The sequence below is a fragment of the Dromiciops gliroides genome, chromosome 3 (genome assembly GCF_019393635.1).
Source record: "Dromiciops gliroides isolate mDroGli1 chromosome 3, mDroGli1.pri, whole genome shotgun sequence".
NCBI classification, from domain to species: domain Eukaryota; kingdom Metazoa; phylum Chordata; class Mammalia; order Microbiotheria; family Microbiotheriidae; genus Dromiciops; species Dromiciops gliroides.
Genome location: NC_057863.1, coordinates 346,955,153 through 346,969,723, shown reverse-complemented (window position 1 = coordinate 346,969,723; position 14,571 = coordinate 346,955,153). Strand labels below are relative to the sequence as shown.

The following is a 14,571-nucleotide window of genomic DNA, read 5'->3' as shown; positions in this document are numbered from 1 at the left end:
TTTCAAGGACAAAGCCCTTGTATGGGAAATTAGGTTGGACAATACTCAGAAAGGGAATGGAAGTAGGAAAGCAATAAATTAAATGAACATTTCTTAGAAGGGCACACCTTTAATGACAATACTTTCTATAATTTTGCTGGCTATGATAGTAGTTTGCAAATTCAATCTTTTTTTTTTTTAACTGAGACATTTGCCTTTCTCTGGTTCTGCAGCAATGTGTCAGTTCTTTGAATAACCGTGGACATGCTTAAATGAATTCATCAAGGGTAGCAGGGTATTCTTTTGCTATCTCTCTACTTATCTTGGATTTTAACTCCTTATTAGCTATTTTTATTTTTTGTCAATTCTAGAGTTTGGTCTCCTTGGCAAACAAAACAGAAACAAAAGAAATGTTAAGTCGTCCAGTCTTCCCTCTTCCTTTACTATTGTCTCACCTACCCAACACACAGTAGTTCTATCCATTTTTCTCTTTTCCTCAATATAATTAAAAACTTCTTTGTTGTTCTTAGCATTCCCTGAGAGTTTTTCTTACTATGAACTTTAAGCACTCTTGATAATAATCTGAATCTTGCCACATTTTAAATTTCATTCTCCATTGCTTGACTTTTCTTCTACATTCTGTATGTTGTTTTTTTGTTTGTTTGTTTTGTTTTGCTTTGTTTTTGTGAGGCAATTGGGGTTAAGTGACTTGCCCAGGGTCACACAGCTAGTAAGTGTCAAGTGTCTGAGGCTGGGTTTGAACTCAGATCCTCCTGAATCCAAGGCTGGTGTTCTATCCACTGTGCCACCTAGCTTCCCCTATTCTTTATGTTTTTTAAAAGCTTGTAGGTTAGTTGACAACAGTTCTTTAAATATATTTTAGACTATATATGATACTCCTTCATCAATGGTATTGTTTCTCTTGGTGTCCTCAGAATTTATTTCTTGAGGTTTCTCATCCTTCCTGGATTGACATCCTTCTAGTCATTTATTTTCTCTGAACCCTTTGATATATGATCTACTACCACTGTCTCCAAAACTAGAGTCCGTGTCAGACTATAGTATACCCCATTTTCTTATCTTCTTCCTCAAAAATTCTAAGATAAAAATGACCAGTTTTCCCCATGGTTTCCTTAATTTCTACTTCAGCAATTAGTTCCTCCTTTTGGTCAAAATCAAGTCCAGAATAGCAATTCTCCTTGTTGGTTCTTCATCTTTTGAAAGAAAGAATTCTTATTAAGGCAAGTTAATAAATCGTGAGCATTAAGAGATGTATGGCAAGCCCAGTCTCATTTTTAAAGATGGTAGAACAGGGGCAGCTAGATGGGCACAGTGGATAAAGCACCGGCCCTGGATTCAGGAGGACTGGAGTTCAAATCCAGCCTCAGACACTTGACACTTACTAGCTGTGTGATCCTGGGCAAGTCACTTAACCCCCATTGCCCCCACCACACACACACACACACTCAAAAAAGATGGTAGAACAGTCATGTTTAGATTTGAATTCTGAAATCCTTATTGCACTTGATGGGAAAGTGGAATTTGCTTGTAAGATGATAAAATTAGGAAGAAAACATGGACTTGCCCAAATACATAGAGAAAAAAATTCATGCTTGTAACTACAATTTTGAAAGGAGGAATATTCCAAAAAGTTGTAAAAGTTCACAGCATTAATAACAAAACCAAATTGAGAAAACATGAGTGATTACTGAAACATAAATATCCTTTCGCATCTATATAAAATCTGTGCCGGGGTGGCATACTAAATAGAAAGTCAACCCTGGGGTCAAGAAAACCCAGGTATAAGTCTAAGTTCTAACCCTATTGATTGAGTGACCCTGAATTTTTTTTTTTTGCAGGGCAATGAGGGTTAAGTGACAAGCCAGGGTCCCCCTAGATTTCTCCAATCAATTTTCTAAAGATTAGAAGTTGCTGAATAGTTGCAAATCTATGTTGGTGGATTTTCTTTACTGGGGAGAGGTCCCTAAATGAAATCACAGATCTGCACCAAATGAATAAATAAATAATTTGATGGTGTATGCATTTAATGAAGATATCTTTGACATAAATAGAAAATGGGAAAAAATGCCCTCATAGACAATTCTCTTCAGTACACCATCTCTTCACATTTGTACAAATGGCTGAGATGTGTAAAAAATACAAGATAATCCTGTGTTTATTGTTTGATTACAAAGCAAATGATTTGACAAAACAAAGTGCCATCCTTTAAAGAGTATCGTTTAATAAGGTATTTTGTGTTAAAGGTGTCTCAGATTCCTTGAATGGGGTGACTGGTGAGATGACTTGGTTCAGTGGAATACAGTGTGAACAAATGGAAGGAGTGATGGGTGACTTTGGTTCAGAACTCATAGGATTACAGAGCTAGAGCTAGAAGGCATCTCAGAGGTCACTGGGTCCAGCACTCTCATTTTACTGAAGAGGAAACTAAGACCCAGAGATGTCAAGTGGCTTGCTCAAGATCATTCAGTCATTTTTCAGTCATGTCTAACTCTTCATGACCCCATTTGGGATATTCTTGGTAGAGGTACTGGAGTGGTTTGCCATTTCCTTCTCCAGATCATTTTACAAATGAGGCAAACGTAGGTAAGTGACTTGCCCAGGGTCACACAGCTACTAAGTGTCTGAGGCTAGAACTGAACACAAGTCTTCCTGATCCAGGCCTGGTGCTCTATCCACTGTACCACCTAGCTAACCAAGGTGGCACAGTCACTAACATCTTGGAGCTGGTACTCTAAGGTAGGACCTTCAAATCCAGAACTGCAACTCCAGTTCATTGTAGTTGCTGTTTCCCTAATAATACTCTAGGTTTCTTTTCTTTTCTTTTCTTTTCTTTTCTTTTCTTTTCTTTTCTTTTCTTTTCTTTTCTTTTCTTTTCTTTTCGGTGAGGCAATTTCGGTTAAGTGACTTGCCCAGGGTCACACAGCTAGAACGTGTCAAGTGTCTGAGGCCAGATTTGAACTCAGGTCCTCCTGACTCCAGGGCCGGTGCTCTATCCACTGTGCCACCTAGATGCCCCTCTAGGCTTCTTGAGGGAAAGAATCATGTCTTCTCTTGTATGGCTCATTATTCCTAGTACAATGCTAGATACACATAAGCATTCAGCATGAACTTATTGGTTGATTATGTTCAGTTAGATGGCTCAGTAGATAGATAGTAGATAGATAGTAGATAGACTTCTGGACTTGGAGCCTGGAAGACCTGAGTTCCATTCCTGCCTCAGACATTTACTAGCTGAATGACCCTGGGCAAGCCACTTATCCTTTCTAAGACTGTTTACTGAACTGTAAAACGAGGATAACAATAGCACCTTCCTTGCAGGGTTATTGTGAGGATCAAACGAACAGAATATACGAAAAGGTGCTTTGCAAACCTTCAAGTGCTATATATATATGTTACCTATCATTACCAATGGAATTATAACTTGTGTCCTCTAAGGGATACTGGAAGGCAACTTTGGCTTTGTATGGAAATGAAGATGAGTAGGAAGCATCTCTTTCAAAAATAAGGGAGATTCTTTTCTATGCATTGAAGTAATAATGCCAGCTCCTGAGTAATCAAATCACATGGCTACTGGTTTGGTTTAGACAGCTGGGGGCTCTGTAATGATGGCTTTCTCAGGCCCACCTGTGCAGAAGGCTGCACCCTTAATGCACTGAATAAATCCTCCCTAAATAAAAAAGACAAAACTGACATTTTAAGGGGAAAGTCCAGCAGGTTTCCTGATCAACTGAACTTCATCAGTCATAAACAGAGGAAGTGAAGTTTGGAGGGAACAGCCTTGTTTATATTTGTGTAGTTTAACAGTAAGTAGAAGGTTCTGTGTCCCAACTCTGCCACTTATTATCAGTGTGACCTTGGAACAAGATAACAAATTTCTCTGGGCCTTAGTTTCCTCATGGGGAATGAGAGGGGTTGGACAAGATGGCAACTAAGGTCTTTTCTGATTTCTCATCGTTAGGTTCTTGACACTTTTGGCATTATGCTGATTGTACTGAGCCAGAGGACACTATTGCCCTCTTCAATGAGATCTAGAACCACTCAATGGGTGAGTCTAGTTATTTGCACAGGAAAAAAAAAAAGTGGATTAACAATTTAAAGTGCCCAGATTATTGCCTTGGCACCAAAGTTGATCTTTTGAATTCTAATATTCTGCCAATGGCCCTGTGTGGCTTCCATGTTTGGAACATGATCTCTGAAGAATAAAAAATTGCTATAACCCCAAAGAGCAATGGAAAATGCAAAGTGGTTGTAAATATGCTACAACATTTCATGATAATAACCAACATGCCGGAAGTGGCATAAAAAACAAAGTGAAAAAAGGCTGGTTGTGGGGCAGCTGGGTGGCGAAGTGGATAGAGCCCTGGCCCTGGAGTCAGTAGTACCCGAGTTCAAACCTGGCCTCAGACACTTAACACTTACTAGCTGTGTGACCCTGGGCAAGTCACTTAACCCCAATTGCCTCACTTAAAAAAAAAAAAAGGCTGGTTGTATATTAAGAGCAAGAAATAATAAATCATGACCAGAGTCTTATATAATTATTTATAAAATATTAAAAGACCTAAAAGAAGGCCTCCCAGAGTTTTGGGGTAAAATCTATATGGCAAAATGATGGAAGATCTTGGACAAAAATTGCACAGAATGGGAATGTATGGATGGGCTGTGATCTTAGGCAGCTGGGTGGCTCAGCAGATAGAGCACCAGGTCAAGAGTCAAGAAGACTTAAGTTCAGACCTGGCCTCAGACACTTACTAGCTGTGTGACACTGGGCAAATCACTTAACCTGTTTGCAGTATCCTCAACTGTAAAATGAGGATATAATAGCACCAACTTTCAGGGTTGTTGTGAGGATCAAATAAGATAATAAATATGAAGTACTTAGCTTAGTGACTATACATATTAAGTGCTATATAATGTTAGCTGTCATCATCAATCATCATCATCGCTGGTGGTAGGAGCTACCACAATGATGAGATCATGGAGTCATCAAGTAATGGTTTTCTGAGTAAGGTATTATGACAGAAACTTATATGTATAGCTATAGAAGCTCCTTGCCAAATAAATTAGGGTTTTCAGAATGTTCTACACTTGATAAAAGACTAACGAGCAAAGGTCTAGATTACTCATGTACAAACTGCAAATTAATTTCCTTTTTAACTCATAAATATCACAAGAAACACATCAGCTAATTTTAAGTATGCTATATAAGCTCAATGGATGATTAAAACTTTAAATAGCAAAGGAAGATAAAGCAGAAACACTTGCAAGTACTAATTGCTGACCTCAGAAACACTCTTTGTAAGCTTGTTTTAGATATGTCAACACCAAATATTAGGTTTTCGCACACTGATTATTCAAAAGACCCTACATGAAAAGAAAAAGTCTAAGTGGGCAGAGGAAATGAACTGTTAGAAAGGCAGTCTAACACATGTGCTTTTAGCCGTTTCCCCCTCTCTTACCTTCATTAAAGGTTTCCATACTGCATGATCCTGAAAACTGGTTCGAAGCTGCTGCACAGACCTGGATAAACTGTGCAAACATCTACAAAGAATAATCAAAATTAGCTTTAAACAAGGATTGAGTCTTTACTTTTCAAACATAAATAAGTGGGGGCTTCAAAACTATTATGCACGGGCAGATAACACACATCTAAGTATTTAACCACGTCAGAATACTTCAAGTACTTTTGGAAGTAGATTCTCCATTAATGTTACATACTGCATTTATAAGTTTATGTGAGCTTAACTTCAGTCCATTTGGTTTCTTACTTCATGAAGGACCAGAAAGTTAACTGAATTAAATATACTGCAAATGATTTTTATTCAGACCATTAAAGCTCATACCTGACTGCAGCTAACCGCACCTGATACTAGACTCAGACAAGCCATTCACAATTCGGTCCATCATATTTTCAGTCTCAATGATCTGAGAAAAAGGTTAATTCTGCATAAATAACAACATGAAGTTGACAATTTATTTAATGCTTGTGTTAGTAGTCCCCCCCCCCCGCCCCCACCTCCTTTTAAATGCCTTTACAATTTAACTGCTGCTTTTTGGTAAAAGTTTTCACCTTATATACAGCAACAATAGACCTGCACAACACATCAGAAAGGTATGCCTACCGATTATGATTACTATCATAAATGATAGACACAGGGCAGGCTTTGTTTTCAGAAAAATAGACACAAGACAATAAACAGCATGAGGAGTATGGACATTTCACTTATAACCATCTAAGACAATTTTTAAAAAGTAAATGATGAAAATGATTTCTAGTTTGGTGAATTACTATTAGACCAACAAACATGAAAGGGGACAAACAACACAGACTCTCCAAAGAGATTTACAGATTCCTACCCAAGCCATCCTGTCGAGTGGAAGATTTTCTAACATTGATCAGTAGCTTACTTTCTTCTTGACATTTAAACCAAGCATATGTTTTCTGTTTTTTTTTTTTGTTTTTTGTTTTTTTAAATTAACTACTGTCTTCTTTCACTGAAGCCCTTAGTCCAGTTGAATACCTGGAAAATACTAACTACAACTTCTGCAAAAGTATTTACCACAGTCTTTTATGAGCAGGGTAACTCACACCTTATAAAAAGTAAATTATTGTCCCCAATAATCTTGGTAAAAAGAGTGGGAACATTTAATTCATGGTGTGGTTGATGTCTTGAGGGAAAAGTGGGGAGTAAAAGAACATTCAAAGCATATCAGAAAAGATAGGACTGTCACAGACGTTTTAGAATGTTACATCTGGAAGAATACTTAGTGATCATCTTGTCCTATTCCTTCACTTTGCAGATTTTGAATCGAGGGCCAGACTGGTGAGGTGATTTGCCCAACATCAAACAGGTGGTTAGTGACAGAAAGAGCTTGAATCTTTCAGCTCAATTCACCACTTTTTCGACTACACCCATAGTATGGGCAGAAGTCGAATAGCTACTGGTTGGGGGGAATATGAGGTCTCAAAAACTGAAACCCAAACTTCACCTAAGGGTTGAAAACCAACCCTTATAACCTGGTAAGATAGCACATTAAATATAGGCTATAAGATACACATACCAGGGAAAGAGAAGCAACATTATTTTATAATTCCAGTGGGTAGATAAGGACCCTTTTCTTCTTTTTACCTTAGTGATGGCAAATAGTTTAAACACCAAGAAATACTCTGTATGTTATCACCCTTCCTTTTCTGTAAAGTTAAAGACCAAATGTTGGAAGAGACCAAGTGGTTTCTGGTACTCGGAAACATGTTTCTTGCTTGAAACATCATTTTCACTTTCCAGTGAGTTCCAGGACATTTCTACTTGGTTCTTCCTTGGGAATCTCAAACTAAACATGTGTAAAATTGAACCAACACTTTCCCCTAAGCCAGTTACTCCTGTCAAACAGAATGCTGCCAGTCTCCAAACATTATAGCAACCTTTGTCTTCTCCTTCTCCCTCAATAGCCAGTAATCAAACTATGGATTCTTCCTTTATAGTATCTTTTATATCCATTTCTTATTTTCCCTTTTTACTTGCCACGAACTTAATCCAGGCCCTTGTCACCTGTTGATATTAGATTACTATTTAAATTCTCAGACTATAATTTCTACGCATAAGGGGTAAAAATAATTTTCTGAAAACAATTTGACCATGTCACTCACCTACTAAAAATGTTTAATGGCTCTCTATTGCCTTAGGACAAAGGCAAAGTTTTAGCCTGGAACCAATTACCTTTTTAGAATTATCTCATACTATCTTTTCCCTAAGTATTCTAGTTTCAAATAAGTGCCTGATATATGAGCAAAAAAGGGTACTTACAATATCCTAAAAATTTCCCACACTTTCCAGCCATCCCTGGTCCTTCCTGCCATTACCACTCATAAGAAAAAATAAATTAGCAGCATCTATTACATATTAATTTACTGTTCTAGGTGTTCGGGAAAGCACAATTAAGTGTATATAGAATGGTGCTTGTCTTCAGAGTTCATAGTCTAGTTGAGGAGCTGGGTACTGACTCTAAAAGTCAGAGAAAAAGGAGGCTTCCTTGAAATAAGGGGCCAAGTCTATATAGCTGGAAAATCTGGAAATGGAGAGTGGCAAAGGGCTTGCCAACAGGAGTTATACCAGGACTGTTTTACCTGCACAAAGGTAGGTATTCCCCAAACCCAAAACTTGTAGGATTAAGGACAAAACCAATAAAATTGCTCCCTGGAAATAATAATTGATGTCATAAGGACACTGAAATAAGGAAAACTTGAGAGGTCAACTTCTTTAGCTACAGCTGTGACTCCTGTAAAACCTGGAGTCTTGTCAGTTAGGAGGCAAAGGTGGGGAAAAAAGTTAAAACCCCTCTCTGCTCATTTCATTTGGGGAATTGGAATTATAGCTGTGTAACAGGATCCATTTGGAAAGAAGTAGTTAAAAAGGCAGTATAGTGTGGCAGAAAGGGCCTGGATTTGCAGTCTGAGGACCCGTGTTGGAATCTTGGCTGTGTTACACAGCACTTGTGTACCCATGTACAAGTCACTTCACCTTTCTGGGGAATTTGCAAAATGCTTGGGTTGGACCCAATCTCCAAGATCCTTCTTAACTGAATCCTATGATCCCATATTAATGAGATACATTATTCTAATTAAATGAGGAATAGTTGGTACCCCTTCTTTTTATCTATCTCTAGACCTGATTAGACAAGGGAGAAAGAAAGCAGGGCCAGGTACGGTTTGTGACTAACCATACGACACAGAACTCACTTGCTTAGGTTTTGTACTCTGAGAATTTAACAACAACTGATAAAACAAAGATCTTTCTGATGTTAGCCCACTTTTAGATGTTTTTTTTAGGGGAATTCAGCCAAGACCCCAGCAGCCATGAGACTGATACAAATAACAGTAACAATATTGATACCATCATACAGTTGTATAATTCTTTATAATTTGTAGAGTGTTTTCACATATATTACCTCATTGGGCTCACAACTTTTCTGAGAAATAGGTAGAGTAGGTATTGTTATTCCTATTTAAGAAAAAAAAAACACCTTTATAATAAAAAAACTGCTATTAATAAAAACAAAAACATCTTATTCCCTGCCCAGCCTCCTTGCCCAGTAGTCTTCCCTTGTAAAAAGAAATAGTCAAGGAAAACAAAGGGACACAATGATGGTGCCTGACAGTATCATTCCCATTTAAGATGAGGAAAAAGAAGCTCAGAAGTTACATGGCTAGCTCAAGGTCATCCAAGGAGAAGACAAAGAGTCAGATCTCAGGTTTCCTGACTTACTTCAGTACTTTTCTCAGTAAATCATGCAACTAGTTTGAGGATCCCTCTATTATGCACCAAAAGAAAAGATTAGTGACATGCAAGGACAGAAGATGATCACTCTATCAGTACCTTGGCTTCCTTAATAGTATTAGTATTCAATCTTGGCTAAACTATCCAGTTCTATATGGATTACACAGTGGTAGTAAATATCATTATTGAAATAAATGCATATCCATGACCTCAATAAATTCTTGGAACCAGTAGAGTATGGTAAAGTGAATTCTACTAAATTCTACTAAATTGATCTACAGGTCTCTAGCACTCAAAGAATTAGCAGAATTGAATGCTTAGCTTAAGACAACCTTTATTTGTTGTCTTAAAACCTAATGATTTATTATTGTTACCATTACTGCAAGTACCAACAATAATGAAGATGATGATACTGAGAGGTATGATGTAGTAGAAAGAAAGCTAGCTTTGGAGTCAGGAGAACCTGGATTCAAATTCAGCCTCTGACACAATTATTGTGGGATCTTGGGCAAGTTGCTTACACTCTATGTTGCAGAAAAATTGCAGTACTGACACTCATGAAATAAGTTTCCCTCCGTGGGGAAATCTCTACACTAATGAAATCACAGGTCTAGAAAAATAATGGTAAAAACTTTACATAATATTTGAAAGTTTTAAAGGACTTTAACCCTGTCAGGGTAGGTATTAAAAGTATTAAGATTTCCATTTTAAAAATGAAACTGAGGATCCAAGAGATTAAGTGATTTGACAAGTGGGATCTGAACCAAGGTGTTTCTGAACTGCATTCTTGCCCTACTCACCACTGAAAGACTTCATGAAGGAAACAGCACTTGAGATGGGCCTTGGAAACTATAGCTGTGTTAATTTGATTAATCCAAAGTTATGTTCTCAGGTGTTGGAGAAATGGAAGAATTTTCTTTGGGACAAAACAGAACCATACTATGAGGTGGGAACTTCCTAAGTAAAAAAAGATGCAAGCCTTCTTGAGACTGCAAGGATAGGAAATCATAGGTTTATTGTGATTTTAGAATCTGAGACAACTCTCCTCGCTCCCTTATCCAATGCCAAATCCAATAATGGTATCTTGGACTTTTGAATGACAAAGAGGCCTGAGCTTAAAAGGTAAATCTAGGAAGAGATTATATGTGCCCATTTTCTCTCTCCTTTTTTTCTTCCTTCCTCCCTTTCCCTTCTTTCCTTTTTTCTCCCTCTTTTCTTTCTTCCATGTTTCATTCCATAAATTCCTCTGCCACAGGTTTGGGGTATTATTGTAGTAAGAGTAAAAGGAGGTAACATGATCAAATGTTCATCTGAAGAGAAAGCAAATAATCCAGAGACAGCAATCTATTTTTTTTTATAGCTATAAACTGCTTGAGAGAAAGGATTATTTTATTTATGCCTCTATATTGTCAGAGCTCAGGACAATGCCTAGCACTTAAAAGACATTTAACAAATACTCGTTGAATTGTTGAACTGCATGTCTAGCAATCTTATGAGAATTGGGTAATTTACATCCTTTCATCTTTGAAAGCAGGTCACAAGAGTTTTGAAATAATTTAACAATATGAGTAATTTTAATTCCCAGCTGCTGGAAGCTCTCACAATTCAATAATAAGAACACATAATTGTGTAATTCAAGATGTTACCAATACCACCCTCCTTCCAAAGCTACAATTGACAACCTGAGACCTTTGAGGAGTTAAAAATGAGGGGTGATCTTTTGTAGATTATAACTAGGCAGACAGAGTTTTAAATAATGATCCAAATTCTGTATAATATTTGATGGGAACAGAAACAACACCAAAGTTATAATGTTGCTAAGAAGCAACATGAGTAAAGAGGGCTTCAGACTAGGTATTCAGCTAATTCTGGTAAATATGGCAAGTCTAGCAGTGAACAAGTCCAAGGAGGTCGGTTAGGGCAAAGATACATAGGTCAGAGGATAAGAAAAACACTAGTACATAGGACTAAACTCTGATCCTAGACAAAGAATGCTATGTGGTCAAATGGGAAAAGTTGTATATACTTGACATTTCCTGGGCCTATTTAAGGGCATTAGGAAGTAGTCTTAAGGTTAGCACAAGGTCACTGGAGATTGATGATGGAAAGCTAGCGTTTGCACTAAGAAAGTATTTACTTTGATGGAATACATAGAGGTTTGGTCACAGGTGATAAGAAAATATGATAGGTTATCAATACACAATGGAATTAAAATCCATCATCATTATTGCTTTTGCTGGTATTTAGGCTGAGTGGAAGGTAGAGCAGCAGGATGGGGCGGCACCAGGACCTAGATCATTTTATTCCCAGGTCATGGTAAAAGCACATGTTGGACTTGTTGGATCCAAAATAACCAAACATAAACCAAATCCTCTCAAATATTTTTAATGGCAAGTGCCTACTGGTGCCCACACAAAATAACTTTTTAAACTTTGTTTTATACTGACTGCAAGGCTGGGAGTGACCCTGAACCCATAGAACCTAGTCATTCCTTGGTGTAATAATAGAAATACCTGTGGGAAACAGGAGTCTGCCTGCTTTAAGTTTTTTCCCAGGAGACCCTTCAGTTATGTTGCAACAAAGGATACTTACTGCAACTTATAGGGCTTCTAAGATCCGCAGAAATTGGCAACTGATTATTATGTGGGGGTGAAGGGAAAATATTCAAAATGACTTCAAGGATTTGGGCCTGGGTATCCTATGTGACAATGGTGTTATTACAGAAATAGGATAGTTAGGAGAAGGAATAGGAGGGGAAGAAGATAAATGATGGTCAGGAAATTGCAAGTAAATAATAAAGACTCATGACTAGAAGTAAAGCATGCTGGGGATTACGTCGCAGTACTTCTCTGTACAATGGATACTCTCACCCTTGAGGTTCCAGTTTGCTAATGTGGAAGGCCTGAATAGATCTGCTCATGAGCACCAATCAACCTTCCAAGATATATATTTCTTCCTGATTTTTAAAATAAGACAGTTATCCTCAGACTTCCTTAGACTTGAGCATCTACTAAATATGATACTTTTTTCTGCCTCTACTCAACATAGGACAAAGGAGAGGGGTGAGGTAGGATAATACAGGGAAAGGGCTGGTTATCCTGAAAGGGTTTGGGGACAGAGACAGGGAATAGGTAGTTAATACTGAATAAGGTAAGCTTGTAGGCAAGATATAAAATTCTTCTTGTGAGTATTATGCATGAACAGACAACAGGTACGGCACAGACAAATATAATCACCCACAGTAAGATGAGCTTTGAATTGGTCCACCCATCCTAGAAAACAATGGAATTATGCAAGGAAAGTCACTAAATCATTTATGCTCTCTGATTTAGTGATCCTATAAAGGGCCTCATAGCAAAGCTAAAGGACTTGGAGAGGATATGACCTGGTGAGAACATAGTCATTCTTTGATATAATAGCAACATCCATCAGAGATAGGAGTCGGGTTGCTTTAGGGCTTTTCCTGGGAGATGTTTTAATAGCTAGCTTTTCTATAGTGCCTACGATGTGCTAGGCACTGTGCTAAGTGCTTCACAAATAGTATAGTATTTGATCCTCACAACAACTCTGGCAGGTAGGTATTATTATTAAACCCATTTTATAGATGAGGAAATTGAGGCAAACAATTGTTCACACAACTATTAAGTATCTGAGGCTGGATTTGAACTCGGCAGATTCTTCAGGAAACTGAAACAGGAATTTAAGGATCTGACAGGCACTAGCAACTGATGTTATATGGGAGGAGAAAGTGGTGAAAATGATTTTTGAAGTTTTGTGCCTGGGTGTCCAGGAGGTTAGGATCCTATCAACAGAAATAAAGTCAGAAGAAGGAATAGGAGAGGGAGAAGATGTTTGGATTATGGAATGCTGAGAATCTGCTTATAGCGAAAAGTTACAATTCCTTCCCCCCTCCCCCTTCTCCTTCCTAGACATAAAATAAACCTTGACAAATTCTTGACAGCACAAGGATGAGTCTTTGAACATAGACTCAATGATACAGATACCATCCAATCAACTTTCCAAAAAGACTTTCTTTCCTGTACCCATTTGGAGATTTGTTCATTTTGTAGTTAAACATAATATAACAACTCATGCCTATATAGTGCTAAATAGTTTATAAAGCTCTTTCCTCAAAACCTTTAATAAATGACTATAGAAGGTTCCAGGCATATGAGAGGGCAAGTATTTTAGTTAAGTGCTTTTCAGAGAAAATGTTCAAAGGAAGTAAGTAAAAATAATCATTGTAATTAATAGGGCACTTTAGGATTTACAAAGTGCTTTATGTACATTGTCATTTAAACTTCACAATAACCCAGTGAAGAAAATACCGTTGTCTTCATTATCCACATCTAATAGGTGGGGAAACAAAGATTTGGATGGTTCCGTAACTTGCCCACAGTCACAAAGCTAATTATTGGAAGTGGGATTTGAACTTCGGCTTTTCTGAGTTTAAATCTAGCCCTTTGTTCAAAATGTCATACTATCTCTCAAATCAACTAACTTAATGCTTCTTATTTTGAAAGTTTATTCTAAGATAAGAGTGGGAAACTTGTTTCACTCCTTCCCACTTGGTGGTACAGTGGATAGATTGTTGGGGTTGGCATCAGGAAGACCCAAGTTCAATACTGACCTCAGACACTAGTTGAATGATTCTGGGCAAGTCATTTAACCTGTTTGCTCCAGTTTCTTCATCTGTAAAAGAGGGGTGATAATAACAGCACCTGCCTCCCAGGGTTGTTGTGAGATTCAAATGAGTTAACATTTGTAAAGAGATCAATAGGCACTTATTAAATACTTAATCTCTCCCCCTCATTTTTCTGCTGCCCCCTTTAGCATCCTAAAGTCATACATAGCCTTCTCTTTATGAAGCTGGGATCGATAGGATGAAGGAAGGTGAAGAATACAGATATCTATTGAGTTGCCAGATCTTAATTGATATACATTCACTGGAGTTATATCTCTATGTATTTCATGGAAAAGAAATGCTGGTGAAGAATGAAGCTCATTGGAGGTAGTTTCTGATGAAGAGAAATGTCAGAATACCTTGAGGCCCAAAAATTATCATATAGATTTGTAGCACTTAGAGCTGGAAGGGAACTTAAGAGATCATAAAGTCTAACACCTCCTCCTCCTCCAGCCTCAATTTACAAATAAAGAAATAGAGGCCTAGAGAGATTAAATAACTTGTCCAATGCCTCATGGGAAGTCCATAGTACATTAAGGACTTAACTCAGGCCTGAATCTAATGCTCTTTTCTTTATACCATCCCACATAATAGGGAAAAGTTATATACCTCATT

The 14,571-nt window shown here is 37.7% G+C and overlaps 1 protein-coding gene and 1 pseudogene across 1 annotated transcript in view; both read right to left on the bottom strand.

Annotated features, from left to right (window-relative positions):
• The window catches only part of LOC122747581, a 30,302-nt pseudogene extending 24,532 nt beyond the window's left edge, over positions 1-5,770 (bottom strand).
• Positions 1-14,571, bottom strand: part of ARMC8 (armadillo repeat containing 8) — a 97,976-nt gene that overhangs the window by 5,692 nt on the left and 77,713 nt on the right. Inside the window, exons 13-14 of the transcript XR_006355636.1 lie at positions 5,841-5,922; positions 5,456-5,538 (exon numbers count right to left, since the gene is read on the bottom strand). The gene's annotated coding sequence lies outside the window, so the exon portion shown is untranslated. The remainder of the gene's footprint in view (positions 1-5,455; positions 5,539-5,840; positions 5,923-14,571) is intronic.